Source organism: Somniosus microcephalus, chromosome 5 (genome assembly GCF_052327205.1).
Source record: "Somniosus microcephalus isolate GS21.2 chromosome 5, FLI_Smic_1.0, whole genome shotgun sequence".
Classification (NCBI taxonomy): Eukaryota; Metazoa; Chordata; class Chondrichthyes; order Squaliformes; family Somniosidae; genus Somniosus; species Somniosus microcephalus.
Genome location: NC_140991.1, coordinates 54214273 through 54227929, shown reverse-complemented (window position 1 = coordinate 54227929; position 13657 = coordinate 54214273). Strand labels below are relative to the sequence as shown.

General features: G+C 46.2%; 1 protein-coding gene across 3 annotated transcripts in view; it reads left to right on the top strand.

Moving 5' to 3' along the window:
- The window catches only part of ccny (cyclin Y), a 287181-nt gene that overhangs the window by 168568 nt on the left and 104956 nt on the right, over positions 1–13657 (top strand). The window lies entirely within an intron of this gene.

Genomic DNA, 13657 nt, shown 5'->3' with positions numbered 1-13657 from the left:
AAAACTCGACTGCCCGTGTCCTAACTCGCTCCAAGTCTCATTCACCCATCACCCCTGTGCTCGCTGACCTCCATTGCCTCCCAGTTAAGCAACGCCTCGAATTCAAAATTCTCCTCCTTGTTTTCAAATCCCTCCATGGCCTCGCCCCTCCCTATCTCTGTAATCTCCTCCAGCCCCACATCCCCCTGAGATATCTGTGCTCCTCTAATTCTGCTCTCTTGAGCATTCCTGATTTTAACCGCTCAACCATTGGTGGCCGTGCTTTCTGTTGCCTAGGCCCTAAGCTCCGGAATTCCGTGCCTAAACCTCTCCGCCTCTCTACCTCTCTTTTCTCCTTTTAAGATGCTCCCTAAAACCCACCTCTTTGACCAAGCTTTTGGTCACCTGCCCTAATTTCTCCTTATGTGGCTCGGTGTCAAATCTTTTGCCTTATAACACTCCTGCGAAGCGCCTTGGGACATTTTACTACGTTATAGAAATACAAGTTGTTGTTGTAGTGGTCATCTCATTGTCTCTCACAGTAAACGTGACCTCTAATACAAAAGCAAAATACTACGGATGATGGAAATCATAAATAAAAACATCCCCACCGACACCTGTGAATCTCTGGCCCAAGACTGCACAAAGTGGAGGAGAAGCATCCGGGAAGGCGCCGAACACCTCGAGTCTTTTCGCTGGGAGCAAGCGCAAACAGCGGAAGGAGTGCACGTCAACCCAAGCACCCTACCCACCCACCCCTTCAACCACCGTCTGCCCCACCTGTGACAGAGACTGTAGGTCCCACATTGGACTCATCAGTCACCTGAGAACTCATTTTTAGTGTGGAAGCAAGTCATCCTCGGTTCCGAGGGACTGCCTAAGAAAAATAAGTTACCTTTGAGAAGGTGGTGGTGAGCCACCTTCTTGAACCGCTGCAGTATATGTGATGAAGGTACTCCCACAGTGCTGTTAGGTAGGGAGTTACAAGATTTTGACCTAGCGACGATGAAGGAATGACTATACATGTCCAAGTTGGGATGATTTCTGACGTGGAGGGGAGCTTGGAGGTGGTGGTGGTGTCCCCATGTGCCTGCTGCCCTTGTCCTTCTAGGTGGAGGAGCGCACAGGTTTGGGAGGTGCTGTCGAAGAACCCTTGGCGAGTTGCTGCAGTGCATCTTGTAAATGGTACACACTGCAGCCATGTTGCGCCGGTGGTGGAGGGAGTGAATGTTTAAGGTGGTGGATGGGCAGCCGATCACGCAGACTACTTTGTCCTGGATGGTGTCGAGCTTCACGAGTGTTGTTGGACCTGCGCTCATCCAGGCAAGTGGAGAGTATTCCATCACGCTCCTGATTTGTGTTTTGGTGGTGGTGGAGAGGCTTTGGGGAGTTTGAAGGCGAGCCACTCGTCGCAGAATACCCAGCCTCTGACCTGTCTACTAGTAGCCACAGTATTTATGCGGCTGGTCCAGTTGAGTTTCTGGTCAATACGGCAGGGGACTGTGCACTGGCAACTGCTTTCGTACTGTCAGAGAAAACAAGAAAAAAAATGAAACTTAATGCACAGATATTATCTTTATTACAAATCTTCACATTTCGCTTCGCTAAGATTTCTGTTCCTGATAAAATGTTGATTATTTTCTTGGTAAGGGAAAGGTACAACTCACCTGAGAGTGGGCTTAGGTAGCTGTAAATCTGACTGATGCTTATTTTGCATTTGAATTACTTATTTTGTTGTGGACCATGGCTTTTGATCAAAAGATCAAATGGATTTATTTTAATTAGCAGCCTGGTTCCTTTGATGTGAAAGACATGGTTTTTTTCGATTACATAGATTGTATGTTATGAACACTTGTGCTAGTTGAAGTGTTCATATCTAGAAGGATATCCATTATTTGTATTGTCGGGTTTTCTTTTGTTACTAGTTTGTCCGAAATTTCTACATCAAAAAAAGTAATGCAAATGTTTGACACCGAAAGGGTTAAAACCAGTCATTTGAACCAGTTCTGGAGTTCATTCAAAAACTGGAGGTGGGGAGGGAAAACTGGAAGGTAGGTTTGATTTGAGGTACTGATTCAGAGCAGCATTGGTTGAAGACGTTCTTTGCTGGGCTTTTGGTCACAAGTGGAGGACTGGGGAGGAAAAAGTTAATTACCTTTTTTCTTCAAAAAAAAGTCACTGCAGCAGATATAGTATCTGTTCAGGATAGATTTGCTGTAGAATCCATCATGATTATTCTGCCCCTGTCATTTTTAGAGCACCGTGTTCCTTGGGTAAACTAGCTCAAAGCCTCCTAATGCTTTTGAAGCAAATAGGTTGGTGCATATATTTTGACCACGTGCATTTTGAGTTGATCCACGATAGCTCTAGTTCCTTAAATTTGGTCGTGGTATTGGTCTTAACAGTTTCATGATCAGCTGGCTAAAGTAGCCTGCACTTCTTCACACATTAATTAAAACCGAGACGTCGTATGAACTGACAGGAAAATGGAAGCTTGTTATTGCTGTTCGTGAGGCATCCTGCCATTTATTTAAAAATGTTATGAAAATGAGGGCAATATTTTACATATTATAAAAGCAGCTCTTGCCTTGAAATTGTGTTGTGAGTCAAATACATTCAGATAAAAGAATGACACTGTCTCTTGAATGGAACTGGAGCACTTGCCTCATGAACTTGCTAGCTGTTGTGTTTTCGTCAAATCATTAAACCATACGGGAATTGGTAACAAATGAGAGGTTTTCTTCTATTTTTTTCACAGCTTTTGAAGCATTAAATTATTCTACATTAGTAAGATTGTTATAATACATTAACCAGATCTTTGCAATCTGCTGCCAAATTTGTTGCTGCCATTATATTATATATATATATTGATATGCAGCATCTTTTGGTGTATTTGATGTCAGTCGCTAGGAAACTTGTGGGAGGATTCCAGTCTAATTTATGCCAATTTGCAAGTGGTACCTTTTCAGTGCAAATTATTTGATTTGAATTTAACAGTACTGAGATAGTGTAGACCTTTGAACTGTCAGTGTCACTCCCCATTGACCAGTGCAGCATCCATAAATAAGTTAGTCAGAACTGTAGATTTAAGATGCGTTTGATCACAAAAATGGATTGTAATTTTTAATTTTTGTACAAAATTATTGGGTTTTTTTGGAAAAACTTTCTAGTTAGAGGACTTAATTTTTTGAAGTGACGAGCCAGATGTGTTTCTGAGTGAGGCGCTCCATCTAGCTAATGCATTATGAACTAATCTGCAGAAAAGTGATTCTTTTGTATTAGGTGAGTCATAGAGTCATAGAGTCATAGAGTAATACAGCACGGATAGAGGCCCTTCGGCCCATCGTGTCCATGCCGGCCATCAAGCCCTGTCTAATCTAATCCCATATTCCAGCATTTGGCCCGTAGCCTTGTATGCTATGGCATTTCAAATGCTCATCCAAATGCTTCTTAAATGTTGTGAGGGTTTCTGCCTCCACAACCCTTTCAGGCAGTGAGTTCCAGACTCCAACCACCCTCTGGGTGAAAAAGTTCTTTCTCAAATCCCCTCTAAACCTCCCGCCCTTTACCTTGAATCTATGCCCCCTAGTTATTGACCCCTCTACTAAGGGGAAAAGCTCCTCAGCATCCATCCTATCTATGCCCCTCACAATTTTGTACACCTCAATCATGTCCCCCCTCAGCCTCCTCTGCTCCAAGGAAAACAAACCCAATCTGCCCAGTCTCTCTTCATAGCTGAAGCGCTCCAGCCCTGGTAACATCCTGGTGAACCTCCTCTGCACCCTCTCTAACGCGATCACATCTTTCCTGTAGTGTGGCGACCAGAACTGCACACAGTATTCCAGCTGTGGCCTAACCAGTGTTTTATACAGCTCCATCATAACCTCCTTGCTCTTATATTCTATGCCTCGGCTAATGAAGGCAAGTATCCCATATGCCTTTTTTACCACCTTATCCACCTGTTCCGCCGCCTTCAGGGATCTGTGTACCTGCACACCCAGATCCCTCTGACCCTCCGTCTTGCCTAGGGTCTTTCCCTTCATTGTGTATTCCCTTGCCTTGTTAGACCCCCCAAAGTGCATCACCTCGCACTTTTCCGGGTTAAATTCCATTTGCCACTGTTCCGCCCATCTGACCAACCCATCTATATCGTTCTGCAGACTGAGGCTACCCTCCTCGCTATTTACCACCCTACCAATTTTAGTATCATCCGCGAATTTACTGATCATACCCTTTACATTCATATCCAAGTCATTAATGTAGACCACAAACAGCAAGGGACCCAGCACCGATCCCTGTGGTACCCCACTGGCCACAGGTTTCCAGTCACAAAAACAACCTTCGACCATCACCCTCTGCCTTCTGCCACTAAGCCAGTTTTGTATCCAATGTGCCAAGGCACCCTGGATTCCATGGGCTCTTACCTTCTTGACCAGTCTCCTGTGCGGGACTTTATCGAAGGCCTTACTGAAATCCATGTATACCACATCCACTGCGTTACCCTCATCCACACACCTAGTCACCCCCTCAAAAAATTCAATCAAATTAGTCAGACATGATCTTCCCTTGACAAAGCCATGTTGACTATCCCTGATTAATCCTTGCCTCTCCAAGTGGAGACAAATTTTGTCCCTCAGGATTTTTTCCAGTAATTTTCCTACCACTGATGTTAGGCTCACTGGCCTGTAGTTCCCCGGTTTTTCCCTACTACCCTTCTTGAATAATGGTACTACATTAGCGGTTCTCCAGTCCTCTGGCACATCCCCTGTGGCCAGAGAGGTCCTGAATATATGTGTTAGAGCCCCCGCAATCTCCTCCTTTGCCTCACACAGCAGCCTGGGGTACATTTCATCCGGGCCTGGGGATTTATCCATTTTTAGGCCAGCTAAAACCGCCAATACCTCCTCCCTCTCGATGTTAATATGTTCGAGCATATCACAGTCCCCCCGCCCTATTTCTATGTCTACATCGTCCTTCTCCATAGTGAAAACAGATGCAAAAAATTCATTTAGAACCCCTCCTACATCTTCCGGCTCCACACACAGATTGCCACTTTTGTCCCTAATGGGCCCTATTTTTTCCCTAGTTATCCTTTTACCCTTAATATACTTATAAAACATCTTCGGATTTTCCTTTATTTTGCTCGCCAGTGTTATTTCATGGCCCCTCCTTGATCTCCTAATTTCTTTTTTAAGTATCCCCCTGCACTTTTTGTACTCCTCTAGGGCTTCCTCCGTCTTTAGCCTTTTGTATCTACCAAAAGCCCTCCTTTTTTTCCTAATCCATTCCCGTATATCCCCTGACATCCACGGTTCCCTGTGGTTTTTGGAACCACTCTTGACATTTATGGGAACATGTTGCCCTTGTATGATCTCAATCTCCCTTCTGAAAGCCTCCCATTGCTCCGATGCGGATTTTCCTACAAGTAGCTGATCCCAGTCCATTTTGGCCAGATCCTGCCTTATCCTATTAAAATCGGCCTTCCCCCAATTTAGAACCTTTATTTCCGGCCCATCCCTGTCCTTTTCCATGACCACCTTAAATCTTACCATATTATGGTCACTATCACCAAAGTGCTCACCTACTAGCACTTTTTCCACTTGGCCGGCCACATTCCCTAGAATTAGGTCCAGTACCGCCCCCTCTCTTGTAGGACTTTCTACATGCTGGCTCAAAAAGCTCTCCTGGATGCACTTTAAGAATTCTACACCCTCTGAGCCTTTCACACTTTGACTATCCCAGTTAATATTGGGGAAGTTGAAATCCCCCATTATTATTACCCTATTATTTGCACATTTCTCTGAGATTTGCCTACATATCTGTTCCTCTATTTCCCCCTGACTGTTTGGAGGCCTATAGTACACTCCCAGCAAAGTGCTTGCCCCCTTTTTGTTTTTAAGCTCCACCCATATGGCCTCATTAGAGGACCCTGCTAATATATCATCCCTCCTTACTGCAGTAATTGACTCCTTAATTAATATTGCGACACCCCCTCCTCTTATACCTCCCCCTCTGTCTCGCCTGAAGATTCTGTACCCCGGAATATTGAGCTGCCAGTCTTGCCCCTCCCTCAACCATGTCTCCGTGATAGCAACAATATCATACTCCCATGTGTTTATCAACACCTTCAGTTCATCCACCTTATTTGCAAGACTCCTTGCATTAAAATAGATGCCATCCAGCCTTGCCCTTATATATTTGCCCTGTCTACCAAGCTGACTTGTTTTTTCCTCCATAATTGGCAGCACATCCCCCCCTATTTCAGCTTCCCTCTGTATCCCATCCCCCTGCCAAGTTAGTTTAAACCCCCCCCGACAGTGCTAGCAAACCTCCCCGCAAGGATATTTGTCCCGCTCTGGTTCAGGTGCAACCCGTCCGACTTGTACAAGTCCCACCTTTCCCAGAAGCAGGCCCAGTGATCCAGGAAAGTAAAACCCTCCCCCCTACACCAACTCTTTAGCCACGCATTCATCTGCTCTATCCTCCCATTCCTATACTTACTAGCACGTGGCACTGGGAGTAATCCAGAGATTACACCCTTTGAGGTCCTGCCCTTTAATCTGTTACCTAGCTCCCTAAATTCTTGATGCAGGACCTCATCCCTCTTTTTACCTATGTCGTTGGTACCAATGTGGACCACGACCACTGGCTGTTCACCCTCCCCCTCCAGAATGCCCTGCAGCCGCTCAGTGACATCCTTGACCCTGGCACCAGGGAGGCAACAAACCATCCTGGAGTCACGTTTGCGGCCACAGAAACGCCTATCTGTTCCCCTTACTATAGAATCCCCTACCACTATTGCTCTCCCACTCTTTTTCCCCCCCTCCTGGGCAGCAGGAGCACCCCCAGTGCCAGGAAGTTGGCTGCTGGAAGTCGATGGATCTTAAACTGAAACTTTGATTTTTTTTAATGGAACTAACCACGTATGGTGTTACTGATATTTTTAATTTTTTTTTTACAAGTTACACACAATGGGGAGGAATTTCCTCGGCTTCTCCAACTCCGCCGCCATAGCTTTGCCGGTTTGGCGGAAACTAAAATTGACGCACGTGTGGATTTTTTTGGGCCGAAGTTATGGCAATGGAGCGGGAGAAGTCCCGAGAAAATTCACCTCCAGCATTCTCTCTATCCTTCTGCTTTGAAAATGAGGAGTGGCTTAGATCAAGGACAGGAAAGTAGGCAATGTTAGCTAAGGGATTTAAGTGCTGAAGTAGATAATTTGTTTATCCTCCACGTGCTTTTAAGTATGTGTGGATCAAATCAATTCCAAAAAAGCAAAGTAACCATAGAAATCCTGAAGATATATTCGATTATTGATTGACTGTATTGCATTTTACACTCGGATTTGGGAAATGGCAGGGGAGTGGGACTAATTGGCTAGCTCTTTCAAAGAGCCAGCACAGACATAATGGACCGAATTACCTCCCTCTGTGCTGTATCTCATTGGGGTAGTTTGGGTACTCAGTGACGAACTCAGCATCTGACATAGACATAGAGAGTAACACTATGAGGAATTTAAATAAGAGGTAGGAGGAAGATCGTCTTTGGTGTTGCCTGTAATGTATATACCTTTTAAGGGGGGGAACTACTTTTTACAGCTCATGTATACTGCAGTACCGGCAGTGACCACACCTGTATATAGCACTTAGTAATCATCTGTACAGATCAGTTGCAGTGTGAGCCATGTTGACTAAACACCTGTTGTACCGTTCTCCGCAGTCTGTGTCTTATTATACACGGACACAACATTGGCGACAAGGCAAGTTCGAACCTACCTGCAACTCTGCATCACCTCCCGGGGATTCGTTCCTGGAGATCAGTGAATTGGACGTCAAGGTCAGAGACTCGGGCGTCGATCACGGGCAACCGCCCAGTCATCCAGCAGAGACTCGAGAATTGCGGGGGAGGCTGTCGAGAGTCAGGCTTGGCTTTCCAGTCGAGGTGGTCCAGCGAAACGGGCTGGCAACAGGTAGTGCGCAGACCCTTCCCGGACAGCGGCGGGCCAGAGCTCGACCGAGCGGCACAGCAAAGGGCCGAGCAGCGTCGACGGGGGAGAGAGAGAGAGTGCAGAGCGCACAGGGTGCAGCCGGTGTTCAGGGGCCGAGCAGCATTGGAGAGAGAGACGCGCAGAAACCCGCGAGGCGCCGCCATTGCCACGAGGACCACCGAAAGCGGCGTTGGCAACAGCGCAGGAGAAGTGCGCGAAACCTACAGGGCGCCGCCATTGCCACGAGAACCGCTGGGAGCGGCGTCGGCAGCAGCGGGGGAGGAAGGAAAGCGCGAGAGACGCCATTTTAAGCCATTGGGAGACGCCATTTTAAACCACACCCAAAATGCCGAAGAGTGGCAGTATCACCGCATTTGACAATGAAGTCGAAGATTGGACTACATATGTCGAACGAATAGAGGTGTACTGCAAGGCAAATGAGGTGTCAGATGACGAGAAAGCGTCGGTATTGTTAAATTTAATGGGTGCAAAGACGTATGGTTTATTACGAAATCTAGTAACCCCAACGAAGCCAATAGAAAAGAGTTTTGAAGACATAGTAACGATACTAAAGGAACATTTAAACCCCACACCGCTGCTGATAGCAGAAAGATTCAAGTTTCACAAACGGAACCAGCATAAGGATGAAAGCAATGCTGATTATTTAACAGAACTGCACAAACTATCGAAACATTGCCAGTTTGGAGCGGGACTGGCAGATACTTTAAGGGACAAGTTTGTGTGTGGGCTTCAAAGTAAAGGAACCCAGAAACGGCTTTTATCTGAAAAGGACCTTACGCTGGAAAAGGCTTTCAGCATTGTGGTATCATATGAAGCAGCAGCACGGGGCGCTGCAGAGATACAACAGAGACTGCAAGAATATGGCACAAACGAAATGTCATATGGAACAGAGAAGTGCTATCGCTGCGGCAGAACAACACACGACCAGAATGATTGCTGGTTCAAAGACAAAGTGTGCAGACAGTGTGGAAAAGTAGGACACACAGCACGAGTCTGCAGGTCGGGAAAGAAAACCAACAATAAGAAACCTACCAAAGGAAAGTACAAGAAGGTACATAAGATGACGGAGAATAGTTCAGACGAACAAAAGAGTGATAACGACTCCGAAAGCAGGGAACTGAGTTGTCTGAAACTACATAATGTGATCACAACGGAGGATCACCGAACCATTTGGGTCACTCTCAAGATAGTAGGAGTCCAGGTAAAGATGGAATTGGATACAGGATCAGCCCTAACAGTCATAAACCGACAGGACTACGAGTGGCTATTCTCACACATACCCTTGAGAGACACAAAAATTATTTTGAAGACGTACACGGGGCAAAAAGTCTACCCCAAAGGAAAAATAAGGGTGACCGTTATATATAACAGTAAGGAAACACCAAAACTAGACCTGTATGTATTGCAAGATGGAGGACCACCATTACTGGGCGTGAATGGATCCGGAAAATACAACTGGATTGGCATTCTATACAGGCACTGACTGTGGCTGACAAAAAGGATGACGACGTCACACCTGGGCGACTGTCAAAGATCCTAACTGACGCGAAAGAAGTGTTCCAGCAAGGACTCGGAACACTAAAAGGCATGACAGCGACGATTAAAATTGAAGAAAACGCAAGCCCAAAATTTTTTAAGGCCAGACCGGTACCTTATGCGATCCGCCCAGCCGTCGAAGCAGAGCTGGAGAGTCTGGAACGTTCAGGTGTACTGTCCAAGGTAGACTGGAGTGAGTGGGCTACACCCATCGTCCCTGTGATGAAAAAGTAATTGACCAGCACGCCTGGGGAACCAAGGAAGGTTCGCATCTGTGGGGACTTTAAAGTAACAGTGAACCCGGTCCTTCACACCGTACAATATCCACTTCTGCGGATTGAAGATATTTTCGCATCGCTATCTGGAGGGAAACGCTTCACTAAGATTGATCTGGCCCAGGCGTATCTGCAAATGGAGGTAGAAGAAGCATCAAAAAAATACCTCACAATCAACACCCATAAAGGTCTCTACCAATACAACCGGCTGGTATTCGGGGTAGCATCAGCTCCGGCTATTTGGCAGAGGGCAATGGAACAAGTCCTTGTGGTAAACCACTTTTATCGTTCACTATCGTTACACTATGGTTATCACTGTTTATATCGTTACACTATGGTTATCACTGTTTACACTGTTGTGTCACTACACAAGGTCACCTCTTGTCACGCTGTTATACCTGGGCTGACCACAGCTGACTCCGCCCATGGCTCCGCCTGCTTGCCCAGGTATAAAGGTGGTCGACTGGCTGGTATTCCTCCTTGTTGGACCCGATCGCCCACGAGGGTGGGCTCTGTTATTTAGCCAATAAAAACCTATAGTTACTATCTTAACTCGTCGCTTTTCATTGGATGAATTGATAGGTATATCAGTCCTGCAAGGGATCCCAGGGACCCAGTGTTATTTGGACGACATCCTGGTCACGGGCGAAAATGACAGTGATCACCTTGCCAACCTGGAGCAGGTGCTCACTAGATTGCAGGAATATGGGCTCCGAGCTAACCGCCCCAAATGCGAGTTTTTTAGAAAACAGATCTCGTATTGTGGCCACGTTATTGATAAAGAGGGGTTACCTAAGTCCCCAGAGAAGATTGAGGCAGTAGTCAAGGCTCCAGCACCGGAAAATGTGTCACAACTGAGGTCGTTCCTCGGGCTGGTAAACTACTACCATAAGTTCTTGCCAAAGTTGTCTACAATACTACACCCACTGAACACCCTACTGCAAACTGGGGTGCCATGGAAGTGGAGTGACGAATGTAGACGAGCTTTCCAGAAGAGCAAAACACTAATCACATCGAACGAGGTAGTGGCCCTCATCTCCATGGCAACGGGTGCATATTGGTTTTGTTGGTCCATTCATGGACTCAATGTTTTTAATAGCCGCAGATGCGCACTCGATATGGCCTGAGGTCATCAAAATGTCCTCCACCACCACGGAGAAAACTATTGCAGTCCTACGGACCATTTTTGCCAGGAATGGCTTGCCAGAACAGATTTGCTCCGACAACGGACCACAGTTTGTGTCCGAAGAGTTCCGGAGGTTCTTGAAAAAGAATGGGGTAAGGCATTACACATCCGCCCCGTATCATCCAGCCACAAATGGATTGGCTGAGAGGTTCGTACAAACCTTTAAGAAGGCAATAAAGGCTATGTACAATGGCAACATTCTGCTGCAGCACAAGGTGGACAATTTCCTGTTCGCCCACCGGAATGCGACACATGCAGTCACCAACCAGGCCCCAGCCATGATGTTCTTTAACCGAAGGTTGAGATCTCGCCTGGATTTGCTCAGACCAAACGTACGAAGAGATGTTGAGAGTAAGCAATTCCAGCACATCCATGAGAAGCCAACAAGGAGCTTCAATGTAGGGCAACCAGTCTTGGCCCGTGACTACCGAACAGAAAAATGGCAGCCAGGAACGATATGCACACGGCAGGGCCCACTAATGTACACAGTGGATGTTGGGGAGAGCATCGTGAGACGCCATGCTGACCAGATCCTAGAGTCACAGGAACAAGTCGACCCCATGCCTCGCCCATACGTACCTGGTGATGAACCCGACGTACAGGTCGCATCTACCCCAGAAACAGTAGCATCGGAAGCTGATGAACCAACCGACGACAGGGGGCCAGAATCGCCACCGCACCAAGAGCAAGACACTCGGGAAAGGCGCTATCCAGAAAGGATCAGGAAGCCTCCCCAAAGACTGAATATATAAATAGATTATTTTCAGCTAATGTTGCATGTTAAAAGTGTTAATTGTAATTAGTTTGATATTTAATTGTTAAATGAGTGTTGTGGTACTGTTAATCTAAAAGGGGAGGAATTGTAACGTATATATCTTTAAGGGGGGGAACTACTTTTTACAGCTCATGTATACTGCAGTACCGGCAGTGACCACACCTGTATATAGCACTGAGTAGTAATCTGTACAGATCAGTTGCAGTGTGAGCCACGTTGAGTAAACACCTGTTGTACCGTTCTCCGCAGTCTGTGCCTTATTATACACGGACACAACATTGCCCATTCTCGCTCCCTTTCAAAACCGTCCTCAAGAAGCCAGTCCAACTGCTGGCCGTTTCTTACTCCCTTTCCTATCTAGGGTCATTGCACGTGTCTTTGGTTCCTAGTGCCATTCCCATCACTTCCGAACTCTCTTTAAATATTTAAATATTTTTAGGCCACCCTGCTCATTAGCACCAGTACTGTCCTGTCCAAAAGTCATGAATGACATCCCTTGTGACTGCATTATGCTATTCCATCTTGATGTCTTTTCCTATACATCAACCACACCATCTCCAGTTATGGACTCGCTATCCTGTTCAATTCTGGGCTAAGCTTCAAACTCCCACCTTTGGTCCAGTGCCAAAACTGCTCACTTCTGGAACGTTGCCCACCTATGCATTTATCTTACAGCCACTGCAACCTTCATCCACACCCTCATCACCCAAGTGCTAGGTCTTTCCAACTCTCACCTCACCAGCTCCCATATCTCTACCGTACAGAAACTTTAGCTCATCAAGAACGTTGCAACCTTCTGGAACTCTTCAATTATTGCTCGGTGTTCTCCACTCCTCCAGTAAAAAGCCATGGTGTGTTTTGTTATATTAAAGACTATAAAATTGGGCTTGTGGTTGGGAAAGTCGATCACCACCAAACAAAGCACAACCCTGAGCTATAATTAACTCGTGGAGGAACATGAAAAGGTTTACACCAGCACCCCTCCCCCCATCCTAATTATACTAAATGCTGTTGTTTGCAGTTGTCTTGGGGCAGTCGATCGCCTCCCCATTTTTTGGAAGTACTGTGACCTATTAAGGTATTTGGAGCATAAACAAATAAGGGAGAAAGCAAAATTGCGTACTTCTGATATTGTCTTCCTCATTTAAATGTCCATATATTCCACATACCTATTTCCTATTCACCTTCCTTAATATTTCTGAACTCTGCCAAAATTCAAATGTTCAAATTTATACTGCAAACTAGAACTATGGATTGGTTTAATGGTAGGCTTTAACAATAAGGAAAAAGCATTCCATAACGATCTTCCCCTTCTTTGGCAGTCCTTCGGAACCGAGGATGACTTGCTTCCACATTAAAAATGAGTTCTCAGGTGACTGATGAGTCCAATGCAGGATCTACAGTCTCTGTCACAGGTGGGGCAGACGGTGGTTGAAGGGGCGGGTGGGTGGGGTGCTTGGGTTGACTTGCGCTTGGCTTCCGCTTGCTCCCGGCAAAGAGACTCGAGGTGTTCGGCACCTTCCCGGATGCTTCTCCTCCACTTTGTGTGGTCTTGGTCCAGGGATTCCATATAAGATACTGAGGGGGATTGACAGGATAAATGCTGAGAGGTTGTTTCCCCTGGCTGGAGAGCCTAGAACTAGGGGGCATAGTCTCAGGATAAGGGGTAGGCCATTTAAGACTGAGATGAGGAAGAATTTCTTCACAGAGGGTTATGAATCTTTGGAATTCTCTACCCCAGAGGGCTGTGAATGCTGAGTCATTGAGTATACTCAGGGCTGAGATAGATAGATTTTTGGACTCTAGGGAAATCAAGGGAAATGGAGATCAGGCGGGAAAGTGGAGTTGAGGTTGAAGATCAGCCATGATCTTATTGAATGGCGGAGCAGGCTCGAGGG